Here is a 12107-nt window from a genome sequence, read left to right on the forward strand (position 1 = left end):
ACACTAGAGGAGAAGATCGGGCACCTAACAGAAGAAAAAGAGGACCTTGTACAAAAATCGAAAAGGCAGGAGCCAGTGGTAGTAGCGCTATCACAAAGGTAAAGCAAGGGCCTGGAAGAAATGAAAAAGAAGGCAAGGGAATGGGAACCCAAGAGTGAGAAGCAAGTGAAGGATCTAGCGAGCCGCTTGGCCCTTGCAGAGGGAGGTTGAATATTAGCAAAAAACTAGAAATAGCCCAAAAGGAGATCGAAAAAGGGGTGTGTTCCCAGGTCCAAGATGCAAGCCTCGACCCGATTAGTCAAGATTAGCAAGAGAAATGGTTAAGAGCAGGCTTGACACCAAAGGAGATTGACGCCCTAGAACTTTAAGAATAACAATCCCAAGAGGCAGGGGTAGGGTCAAAATCCGTGAAGGAAAGTAACAAGATGAGGAGTGGATCTCACCACCCCCCTCACCACAACCAGAGCCCCCTCAAGAACAAGATGCCATAATTGAAAGGAAGGTAAAAGCAAAAAATAATTGATCACTAACCCCCATCAATCCAATTGTGACAACCCCCAAGCTCTCTTGCCAAAAATCCCCTCTACGATCTCTCGATTAAAGACTATGGCCCCAAAGAAGTAATTAGGTAATTAAAAAATACTCTCTCGAGGAAAGCAAGAGGACGGATCCAAACCTATGGTTGGGTGGTCTCAATAAGCCAAGGGCTTTCCTAAGAAGGAATAAAAATTGCATTTTTGATGGACCGTTAGAGATCAGAAAGCCTTGACTTGCATCACTTTAGAACCATGGGCATAAAGGATGAAGGTGTCGTACTTCCCTTCATTTATCATTCTCTTTGAACCTAGCACAACGTAAGCCCGTTTCAATCAGCTATTTTTATAAGGGATGGAATCTTGAACCATTGACACCAGTCAACTATTAGTAGTTGATTTGACAAAAAAGACTCAGGTTGATCCTCATGGGAACGTCCAGAACTTCCACTGCGGAGTAGACTCAAGTGAGCCTAGTTAGCAAACTATGAGGGTTTTCATGAAAATCCCAGATGGCATTTTCTAGGACTTCTCTTAATGGGCTACTAAGAATGTACTACCAAAGAAAGCTCTAGGCGGGCACGTTACACATTTTCAACCATTTGCAATCAAGATTTATAACAAAACAATGAAATTTATCACTTGCTCATAAAATCGCACTTTATCTCACACGTATCTCATATTTGGAAGGCTACTGACGCTCACTAACAGCCACTAATGCTCCTCCAAATATCAATCTATGCTCCATCGTGTCTCAACATCATCTCCCAATCGAAATCTCTCAAATCAGTCCACCCCCTTCTCTCATAGATTAAGGCATAAAAACATGCATCAAGAGGAGAGAGAGAGAGAGAGGAGAGAGAAATTTTGAATTTTGACATTCTCATTTAGGCAGCAATTTCACACAAGGAATCTGGCCATTGGAAGTAAAAATTTCGGAGAATCCATGGAGATGATCAATTTGATGCCTTGTTTTCAACCCCAAATTCCCCCTCTCCCACAAATCGACATGAAGGCGAGGGTGTCGTTCTGCAACAATAGGCCACCATGAAACACCCCCCCCCCCCCCCCCAATTGATAAATTTTTTAAGTTTTCCCTAAAGGCCATGCCCAACTCAATTTTAGTCAAATTTTGACATTCTATGTGCTCGACTCTAGTTTCTTCCCCGTCCGGCAAACCAATTTGCGATTTGAAAAATCCTATGCATCCAACTTGAGGTCTAAACGATTGAGAATGGATCTTACTTCTATTTGGCACTCAAAAATATTATGAAAAATATGCAACCATTACAAAGGTTGAAATTTCCATTCCCATCTTCCACGGTCACTAAAAATCGTTGAATCTGTGTCTTCCGCTTCCATCGGGCTTTAAATTTAGCATTGATTTTGCATCATTTTGCTCCTTTCTAGCATGCCTTGGGTGTTTAAAATCCCACTCTCAGAAAGGCATGATGATCACAGCATTGTCCCAAGTAAGTCCCAACATCAAGATTGAAGAGATTAATGTAGTGCAGATTGATTATGATCATGATGACATACTTGCAGCTTCTTTTCTATGTTGACCGCCCCATATACCTCACCCTAAAATGGTATGGATGAGAATATAAACAATATGATTCAAGATAGAGTCTATAGGATGCTTAGCCATATAGGCTTACCATAATATTTTTGGGGTAAGGTAGTTACTAAAATCGTACATTTGATTAATGGATTCCCATGCATTGCTATATTGGCTATCATGTTGTAGAGGAGGTATGATCTGTATGCTTCTTTGCACGTCTTTGGTTGTGAGGCTTTTTGCCATGCTCCCATGGACACATGTAATAAGCTGGATCCTAAGTTAGTGAAATACATTCTCCTTGGTTATGGGGATGTAGGTGAAATGGGCTATCACCTATGAAATCCATAGGCTCAAAAGGTCATCCATAGCCCCATGATATTGTTCTCCATGAAGAGAATATCCATAAGTAGCCTAAGCAAGGAGTTGAGGTACACATGGTGATATTTTAGGAGGAGCCTTCTACTTCTGTATAGCCAACTAGATAGCCTGCAGCATTAGCTAATGCTCAAATAGCCCATAACCATGATATTAGATAGGATGTAGAGGAACCACGACCTACTTTGAGATGTTCTACTAGAGATAGATGTCCTCTTGAGTGGTTTGTGCCCTCCACGAACTATGGTATGGTGATAGATACTAGTGTTAAACCCCTTGCTATTGGGGGTAAAGGCACCTATAGACCTATGCCTAACCGCATATGTATTCATTACACTGATAGTACCTACATTTCTTTACATTGCAAGTGGCAGGCATCCATCACTGTCATTTCATTCTTTATTCTTTTAGTGACATTTGAATAAGGAAAACTAGTCACACATTGTGACTATTGGAGTTCCCACATCCTATGTATCTTGCTCTTAGTCTCTTGCTTCTCCTACCATAGCTCTCACTTTTTCTCATGTGCTTTCACTTGAGACTTTCCCCCTTCAACTAGTATCAATCTTAGTCCAACGAGCTTCTCTTCAATTTGTTTAGCTCGTGACAAATACTTACAATACTCATACACTCATCAGTAGCCATTGCTCTAGCCTCAAGTGGTAACCATTGTTACTTACTCTTTGCCTGACTTGACAAAGCTTCTTCCAGGCATCATTTAGGACATATTGAGCATTGCTTTATGCTCCATTGAGCTTAGCATTGCTCGCTCCACCATTTTTAGTAGTAACATGAGCTAGATAGGTTGCTTCTATTTTCAAAATAACTCCACCCTTGTTTGGCAACCTTTATACTCCTCGGCCTTGGCCATGAGTTTTGGAGCTCCCAAACTCTATTATTGTTGTATATGAATAGTAGACATGATGTAACACACTTGGAATAGCGTCTTCTCAGATATTGTGGCTTCTGTATTGCTCTATTGATTCTCATATGCATATGCATTGGTGCTGAATCATTTGAGGATATATTAGATTGCTTTTAGGATCGATTTGAGCTCTCATTGACTTGATTTTGATAGTTTTTTTACTATTCTATACTATAGGCAGCATCATGTTGTAATAGTAGCAGGACAGATATTTCATCTATCATTAACATCCATTTGATATAATTTCCAACCATAAATTGAAGCTAAGGAAATCATTGATCTCATTGTAATCATCTTTGCCGCTAGACTAAATGTCTCCTCATAGTCCAATCCATATGTCTATGCATAACCCTTTGCAACCAACCTTGCTTCGTACCTTTCCAATGAGCCATTTGACTTGCACTTGACTTTATAAACCCATTTGTAGCCAATTTCCTTTTTCCATAAAGCAACTCAACAAGATCCCATGTCTCATTCTTTCTCAATGCATCCATTTTCTCATCCATTGAATTCTTCCAATCTTTGCTTTTAACTACTACTTCAAAGCAAGTAGGCTCTACATGTTGCACTTTCCCCTACCTCTAGGCATAAAATCACCACTTCCAAAGGTATGATCATGTACAAAGCTATTTGCATGACCATATGAAGATCCTCTAGCTCTAGAAGCTATCATGGCCTCTCTAATGATAAAATATGCTATCCTGACTTGCATTGTTTTCACTATTATAGATGCATTGAGGCCTAACTTAATATCTTTATAAGTAGCAAAGAAAAATCAAACATAGAGTTGCCTCTCACAAAAATGAAGGTGTCAAGGGACTTGTATGCATATCCAAGTAACAAATACCAAATCATCATCATCAATTGGTGCATTGATCGAAGCAATGTCTTTTGCAATATGTTTTACCTCTACCACATAATCACTAATGCTTCTATTTCTATACCACGCACCATGCAATCTCTACTTTACCTATATCTTCTTAGCCTCCATGTAAGTACCCTGTATTTTCCCAATGATCTCATGAGCATCTTTTCACGTATTAGCCTTTTTAATAATGCAAAATCAATGCCTCTAAGATGCATATAGATATCCAATGCAAGACCTTCCTATTTTTAGCTGTCCAATCCTTGTATGCATTCTTTTCTTCCTCCATGCGCTCATCAAGAAGTTCAAGGCATGCATCTTCATCTATAATGATATCCCATATACCTCTCCCCATTAAAAAATTCACCATGTGGTAGAGCTATACACTCTAGTTGTACTCCTTAATCAATTTGTCACTCACAATTTGAGTAATTGATGTGGTTTTTGATATTAGGATATCTAAAATTTCATAAAACCTAGCAATCTGTAATGTGCCAAATCATTATCCAAACATGTGAACAAGTCCCAGCATCAACCACTCAAATTTGAGACCAAAAAGTATTCAAAATGCCCAAGAAAATACACATAAACTAAGTTCCATTGTTATGGCTATCATACATGTATCCAATTGTTATCATATATACCCATAAATTATATCCATATGTCAATTATCAATTGTCCGACAAGAAACTATGAAAACAAGACTCAAATAGTGTTCATACAAGCTACAAATCATCAAAATATGGGCTTAAAATTAAACATTTTTCTTGCTATTTTTTTGTAGTTTTTTGTGCAAACAATGAAGTCCTAGATGAGCTCAATTCATAGTAATTTTCTTGGAATTTTTTTGACAAATTCTCCTTTTCCAATCAGCACCCAAATGGCATAAAACTGGTCTTTTAGCCTTCAAGCATCTAACTCAATAAGAGTGCAATGTGAACACTAAACAATGAACCGGTTTAGAGAATAACTAGGCAAGCTTGCCTTCAATGTGAATAGAGTTCATGAAATATCGAGTTCATAGAGCAGTGGGGCTTTCGTGTGAACAAAAATTCTCAAATAACCAATTCTTCTCTTAGTGTGAACACCCCAAAGCAATAAATTGGTTTAGTTGCCTCATGTGAAAACAACTTCTAAAATATCCAATGCAACAAGACCCAATGTGAACACAAATGATTCAAATCAATTTAGCTAGATCGTAGTGTGAACAAAGCTTTGTAAAAGCTTAAACTAAGGCTTATTATAAAGCCTTAACAAATCCGAGTGTGAGTTGTACAATGTTGTTTTCAACAGTGCCAATCTAACCAAACCTTTCACAGGCATTGATGAAATTGAATTGGTGGAAGACATACTCATCTACCATGCACTGAATTTTGGAGCTTGATTTATGTTAATCATAAATCATCACACATAAAACTCTTCTCTCTCTCTCTCTCTCTCTCTCTCTCTCTCTCTCTCTCTCTCTCTCTCTCTCTCTCTCTCTCTCTCTCTCTCTCTCTCTCTCTCTCTCTCTCTCTCTCTCTCTCTCTCTCTCTCTCTCTCTCTCTCTCTCTCTCTCTCTCTCTCTCTCTCTCTCTCTCTCTCTCCCTTTGTCCCTATAGTGATAAGGTCCCAGCTTAAATTAGCCTCCGAGCTTATTTCACACAAGTAGGCCATGCGGTTAAGCAGTCCCCAAGCTTAAGCAGCCCCCTTGCTTCCAACAATCAATACATAGGCCGATTTGAAACCAAAATCAATCAAAACCTTTTTGTCATACATCCAATTTCAACCTTCCATGGCTTCCAAATGCATTTAAAGCAAGCTCAATAGCTCCCAAATCCAAACCATTATAGCTCTTGAATTTGAGTAGCTATTTTTGAGTGGATTAGATGAGACTTTGTACCTAATTTAATGGTAGACAATAAGCTTTCAATTTGATGTAGACCTTGATTTGTCACACTCCTTGATCCAATCTTTTGCTTCCACACTCCCACTCTGATACCAACTAAAAAGAATCAATATGGATGCACAACAAAAGGGAGAGATGGCACAAGATATGGAGGCTCAAGCAATCTCCTTCTTCATTTTTCTCTTTCTTCCATTGTCAACAATCTAACACAAAGTATTTCACTAAAGTGATATATACCTTTTGACCTTTAAGTTTCTTTATACATAGCCTCTCTTTTATGTATGCATACATAGGATATAGACTTAACATATGTCTTATCTCTCAACATTGTGAAAGGGTGATATCTACATTGATCTTTTAAATCTATTAAGATGAATGAATTCTATATCCTTCATTGACTTAACTTGACCCTATAAGGATATTACTCGAAGTTTATGAGTCTTTGCAAGTATACACTGCCAAACGATGGCTACCCAAGAAATTTCAAGGTTTTGCCAAGGGTTAAATCCACCTCTAGATACTTCTGAATTGATGAGACTAGCAACCCTTGAGGATACCTTAATACAAAAAAACCCATAGCTAAATAAAATACTAGCATGCAACTAATATGGACAATGTGTAATGTGCCTATCAAATGTACACTCACGACACAATTTGGCAGTCCATCAAGAGATAGTCTTAGGATGTCATCTGGAACTCCCTTAGAATATAGTGGACATCGTTACCTAGGCTCACTTTAGTCTATATTTCATAGGAAGCTTCACTCCATACCCACAAGCATCAACTTCAAACAAGGCTCCTAGATAATATTAATGTCACCTAACAGTCTTCAAGCAGCTAATTATGCAAATCAACTCAAACTAAGGCACAACTGTGTCACACTTGCTTTAAGGAGGGTAGGAAATGAGGGGAAGCTTTTGTATCGACCCCTTTTCCCATATGGAAAAGTTTCGTATCAACCCCCTAAAATGATACAAAGTCAATTTTAAACTAATCTTCCTAAGATGGTAACATTTTTTACCTATCCTATTTTTTTTCCTCCTATCATCCCATAGAAACCCCTAAGCTTTTATTGAGACCACCCTACCACAAGATGGATTCCCACCCTCTCACTTTCCATTTAAGACAGAGTTTCTTAATTATCTAATCAACTAATACAATTAATTCAACATGTAAAAATAATAGCTTTAATAAACCCATTGATAGGAGGTTCATTCACATAACTTTAGAGATACAAATACAATGACATATCAAAAATGATTAATGCTGGTCATAAATATCACATTCAGTGACTCAAAAAAACAAGCATTCATATCTCTATTGTTGTTCATTCACACAACTACTTGTTCACTTGCGACCTCCGTAGTGTTTCACATATATTGGTAGCTCAAAAGAATACTTACATACATCGATGCTTTAGTTAGAGTACTCAAGACTTCAATCAAGTGCACTAGGTATAATCCTTTGTCCAAGCAAGACATTACAATCCCCACTATTGAGTGCACAACTAGCCCCAAAATTGTAATAAGATTTCTACAGCAATATGGCCTAAAAAATAAGCCAAAGTGTCTACCACAGTGAGTGCATTTCACTCACAAGTCTACCCCAAATTGTGACAGGGCTAAATGCATCCAAAACCCAGAGAGTCTATCTCAAAATGATAGCACACACTCTGCAACATATACCTTCATACCACTTTTAGAAGTACTCAAACACATGAAAATGGTGCCAGGTCAATACCAACCATTGGACAATGTCTAAATGTGTTTCTCATCAAGCATATGCAGTTGAATATGTTTGAAGATCTCCACGAAAATAGGTGCATTTATATTGTTGTTCACGTTGATTTCAAGGGTCTATCTGCTACTTATAATGAAGACTATGATGATTACTCAATAGAGCCAAAGTTGCTTCAAACATTGGCCCATAATAAACATCCATTACCTATGTCTCGAGCACCAATAGAATTTGTAATCTAATTGTTTGAGCAAGCAAAAAAAACAGGCACAATCTTCTTGTTCAGGTAATCCCATAAGCTGAAATTGAACACTTGATGAGCTCTAATGAGTAGTCAATGAAGCCAATGGAAGCTCCTCAAGGTAGATATAACACCTACCATACATTAATAACCAACAAAGCTATCTCTCAGGGCTACAAGGTTGCCCAAATATACAATGTGAAAACAGGTGCAACGCTTCTTAGATCATGTTGATTTGTTGGTGTGCTTTTTGAACAAAATGATCTCTTTCCAAGGCTTCAATACATGCCACTAAATCCACTTTGAATGCTTCAATAGGCCCTGACCAAGAGACACATCAAATGCATGCCTTTTACTTGAGACTATGGCTATCCATTTACAAGGAATTTTCCTTCACAAGCTATAGTCTACATTCAGCTCCCAATTATACTCCAGTTCCTATGCAAGGCCAAGCTTTGATACCATGTTGAAATACAGGAGGGAAAGGGAGGCAAAGCTTTGGAGCAGTGTGCTCTATCAATCATCTTTTTCCATTATTATTCATCAATCTTCTCACACTAAGTCTATAATAGTGATTAAAAAGATGTGTCTAACTGACCATAGTGACTAGCTATAGTTAAGCCTACTCAACCAATACTATGTATATCCTAGCAAAATATCAATCAGCCATGAAGCATCTAAGGAAGAGGCTGCCAATATGAGATCATTAGGCACATCAAGCACATTAATCTCCACAATCTTGATGTTAGACTTGCTAGGCACAATGTTGTGATCATCATTATTGACTTGCACTTTACCCTTTCCCTTTTCCTTGAGCTTCTGACATCAAACAATAGATGTTTATATGAGCTTCCCATGAAGCATGTACGAGCTCCAAACAATGAGGTAAAGCCTTCACAAACTTGTAGGTAGTAGGGCTATTGTTGTATACAATAGTGAATTGAAGTGTATGGACTCAAATCAAATGTCCAATGCTCAATGTCAATGCCAAGGGTGCCCAAGGAGCTAAGGGAAGAAGAGCAATGTGACTTGGAGCTTATCGGAGCTGGAGGAGATGCCAAATGGGGCCAAGAAGTGGGTAGCAGCAATAGGCACAATTCGTGTGGTTGCTTCTACTCCTGTTGTTGTATTTATTGATGGCAATGGGGGTGGGAAAGCACTTTAGAGTGCTCAAAAAAGCCTACTAGGGACCTAGAAGAAGTTGAATATCAAATCTCACCTTGAATGAAAGAAGCCATAGATGCCATTAAATGTGAACTATTGTATGAATTTGAATGCAAGATAAGAGCTCCTCTATGCCGATGCAATGGCTTTGATACCAATTGAAAGGAGTGAGCTCGAAGTGGAAGCAAGAGCTATGGAGAGAGAGAGAGAGAGAGAGAGAGAGAGAGAGAGAGAGAGGATGTGGGAACTCAAACAGTCACAATGTGTGGCCGGCCTTCCCTTATTCAAATATCACTTAAAAGAATAGAGAATGAGGTGACAATGATGGGTGCTTGCCACTTGCAATGTATAGGTATGCAGGTATTGTCAGTGTAACTAATACACCAACGGCTAGGCACAAGTGCCTTTACCCCCAATAGTTCATAGAATGAATGAGCCAAGATAAAGGACAATCATGCAAGTAATGATTGTTTGTACTACTACTAAGATCACCTTTATGTCCCAAAAGCACAAGCGGTAAAGGCCAACATCTTATGGGAGGCTCATAACAACCCAATTACTAGATAACTAGGATATTCCAAGAACCCTTAATGCAATTTGCAAAAGTTATCATTGGCCAAGACTAAAGAGAGATGTTTTATGATATATAACCCAATACCTAACTTGTTAAAGGGTTAAGACTAAAGGAGAGATGTTCTATGATATATAAGCCAATATCTAACTTGTTAAAGGGTTAAGACTGAAAGAATCAAAATGCCTAGGGAACTACAACCCTTCAATCTTCCATAGATGAAATGGGAATCAATAAATATGGAATTCATTGTCGCATTACCTACTATCATTGGTGGATATGATTCTATCATGGTGCTGGTGAATAGATTGACTAAAGTCACACACTTGATTTCAGTCAAGACTACATATTGATCATCTGATATTACCTAAGTTTGTATTATGGAAATATTTAGGTTATATGGAATACCAAGAAGGATAGCAATGATGGGAACTCAAAGTTCACCTCAAAGTTCTAGAGGTGCTTATTTTAGGCCATTGGAACTTAGTTGTGCTTTAGTATTGCCTATCATCCACAAATGGATGGCCAAATTGATAGAATGAACTATTAAGGATATCTTTAAATTTGACCATGGGGCAAAGAATTAAGACTATGGATTAAATGGCTACCTCTTGTGGAATTTGCCTACAATGTTGCTTTATCAACAAACAATCAATATTTTCCCATTTCAAGCCTTGTATGGGTAAGAATGGCACACCTTTGAACATTTCAAACTCCACCCTTGAAATGGAAGCATCCAAAAGTCATGCTTGAAGAAATGGACCAAAAGATTCAAGCTATCCAATACAACATCGAGGATGCCCAAGATCGAGAGAAAGCCTATGCATATCTTGAAAGGTCCATATGAACATTCAACGAAGGTGACATGGTCTTCCTAAAGAGTGAGACCCAAAAATAGTCGCTTTCCCTAGGAAAATACAAAAAGCCTTAGTCCGAGGTATTGTGGACCTTATGAAGGAATCAAAGCAAAAGGAAAATAAGCTACAAGCTTAAGTTGCCACCCCATCTCAATATTCATAATATAGTTCATGTAAGCCTACTCAAGCCATATCTACCTAATTTTGAACATGTACTTGTTGATGAACAAATAGTCACACTTGCCCAAGGAATTTTGGAAATGAGACCTGAGAATATCCTAGAGATAAGGAAAAAACCTCTAAGGAGTTGAATCCTAAGGGAACACCTTGTATAGTGGAAGGATTATCTTGAAGAGGATACCACTTGGGTTGACGAGGCAACCCTTATGAAAGAACACCCCTAGTTCCTCTTGAGATGAGGACATCTCAATTTCTTTTAGGGGAGAGGATGTAATGTCTTCATTCCTCAATCCACTTCAATAAACACTGTGTATATACAAATCACTTTTTTTTAAAAATGTGTGTTTTAAAAACAAGTTAATTAATGCATGAGTTATTTCATTAATGAAATATAAATACTTGTCACATTTTACATACATTTATTTATTATTAAATGTAGATGTATTTAGTAAAATTTAACTTGTAACGTTAAAATACAAAAAAAATGTACATGCTTTGATTTGGGACATTTAACATGGAAAAGAAAAATTAATAGCATAGATGTGTTCATCTCGAAAATTTAATCAATCTATATTTTTACAGTACATTAATCCAACATCAAGTGTGAATTAGACCCTAACATGGACTAAAATGCTTTTGAAACTGAGGGGGAAAGGAGAAGGGAAAAACAAATTAGAGCGAAAAAAAGAAGAGTGAATTTGGCTATGGTTAAAAAAAAGAAATGCACACTTTTTGGAGAAAAAAAGGTTTTCAAATATATATTTAAAAAAAAAGCAAAGGTGAGAGAAAAGCATGTCGTGCTCCTCTCCCCTAAACATCTAAATAAGCATTCCATATTATTGGGCAAACCATGGATTTGAATATCTAAGAGTTAGGTCAAACCCATGGAGCATTCTATTCTATTCTTCATAAGGACTCTAGCCATGTACTTTGATCATTGCTTCATGATTTGTGCTTTGTGCAATCTCCTAGCATCTTGGATATTGGCCCCCTCTTTTTTGGCATTTTCTTGTCCTTCTCAGTAGACATAAGTTGTTACACTCCCATTAAGTCTATTTATAGTATTCTTAGCTCTCTCCTCACTTACTCAAGGCCTTATTTCTACAAGTTAATCCCCAAAGGTCACCGAAAGGTCCAAACAACTTCAGAGTGAGTAGAGAAAATTCAAGAGAGTTGCTGTAGTCCTACTCTCCCCAGAGCAACAATAGAC

This window comes from Lygodium microphyllum, chromosome 9 (assembly GCF_053477565.2).
Source record: "Lygodium microphyllum isolate KBCC chromosome 9, Lygodium_microphyllum_v1.1.10, whole genome shotgun sequence".
Classification (NCBI taxonomy): Eukaryota; Viridiplantae; Streptophyta; class Polypodiopsida; order Schizaeales; family Lygodiaceae; genus Lygodium; species Lygodium microphyllum.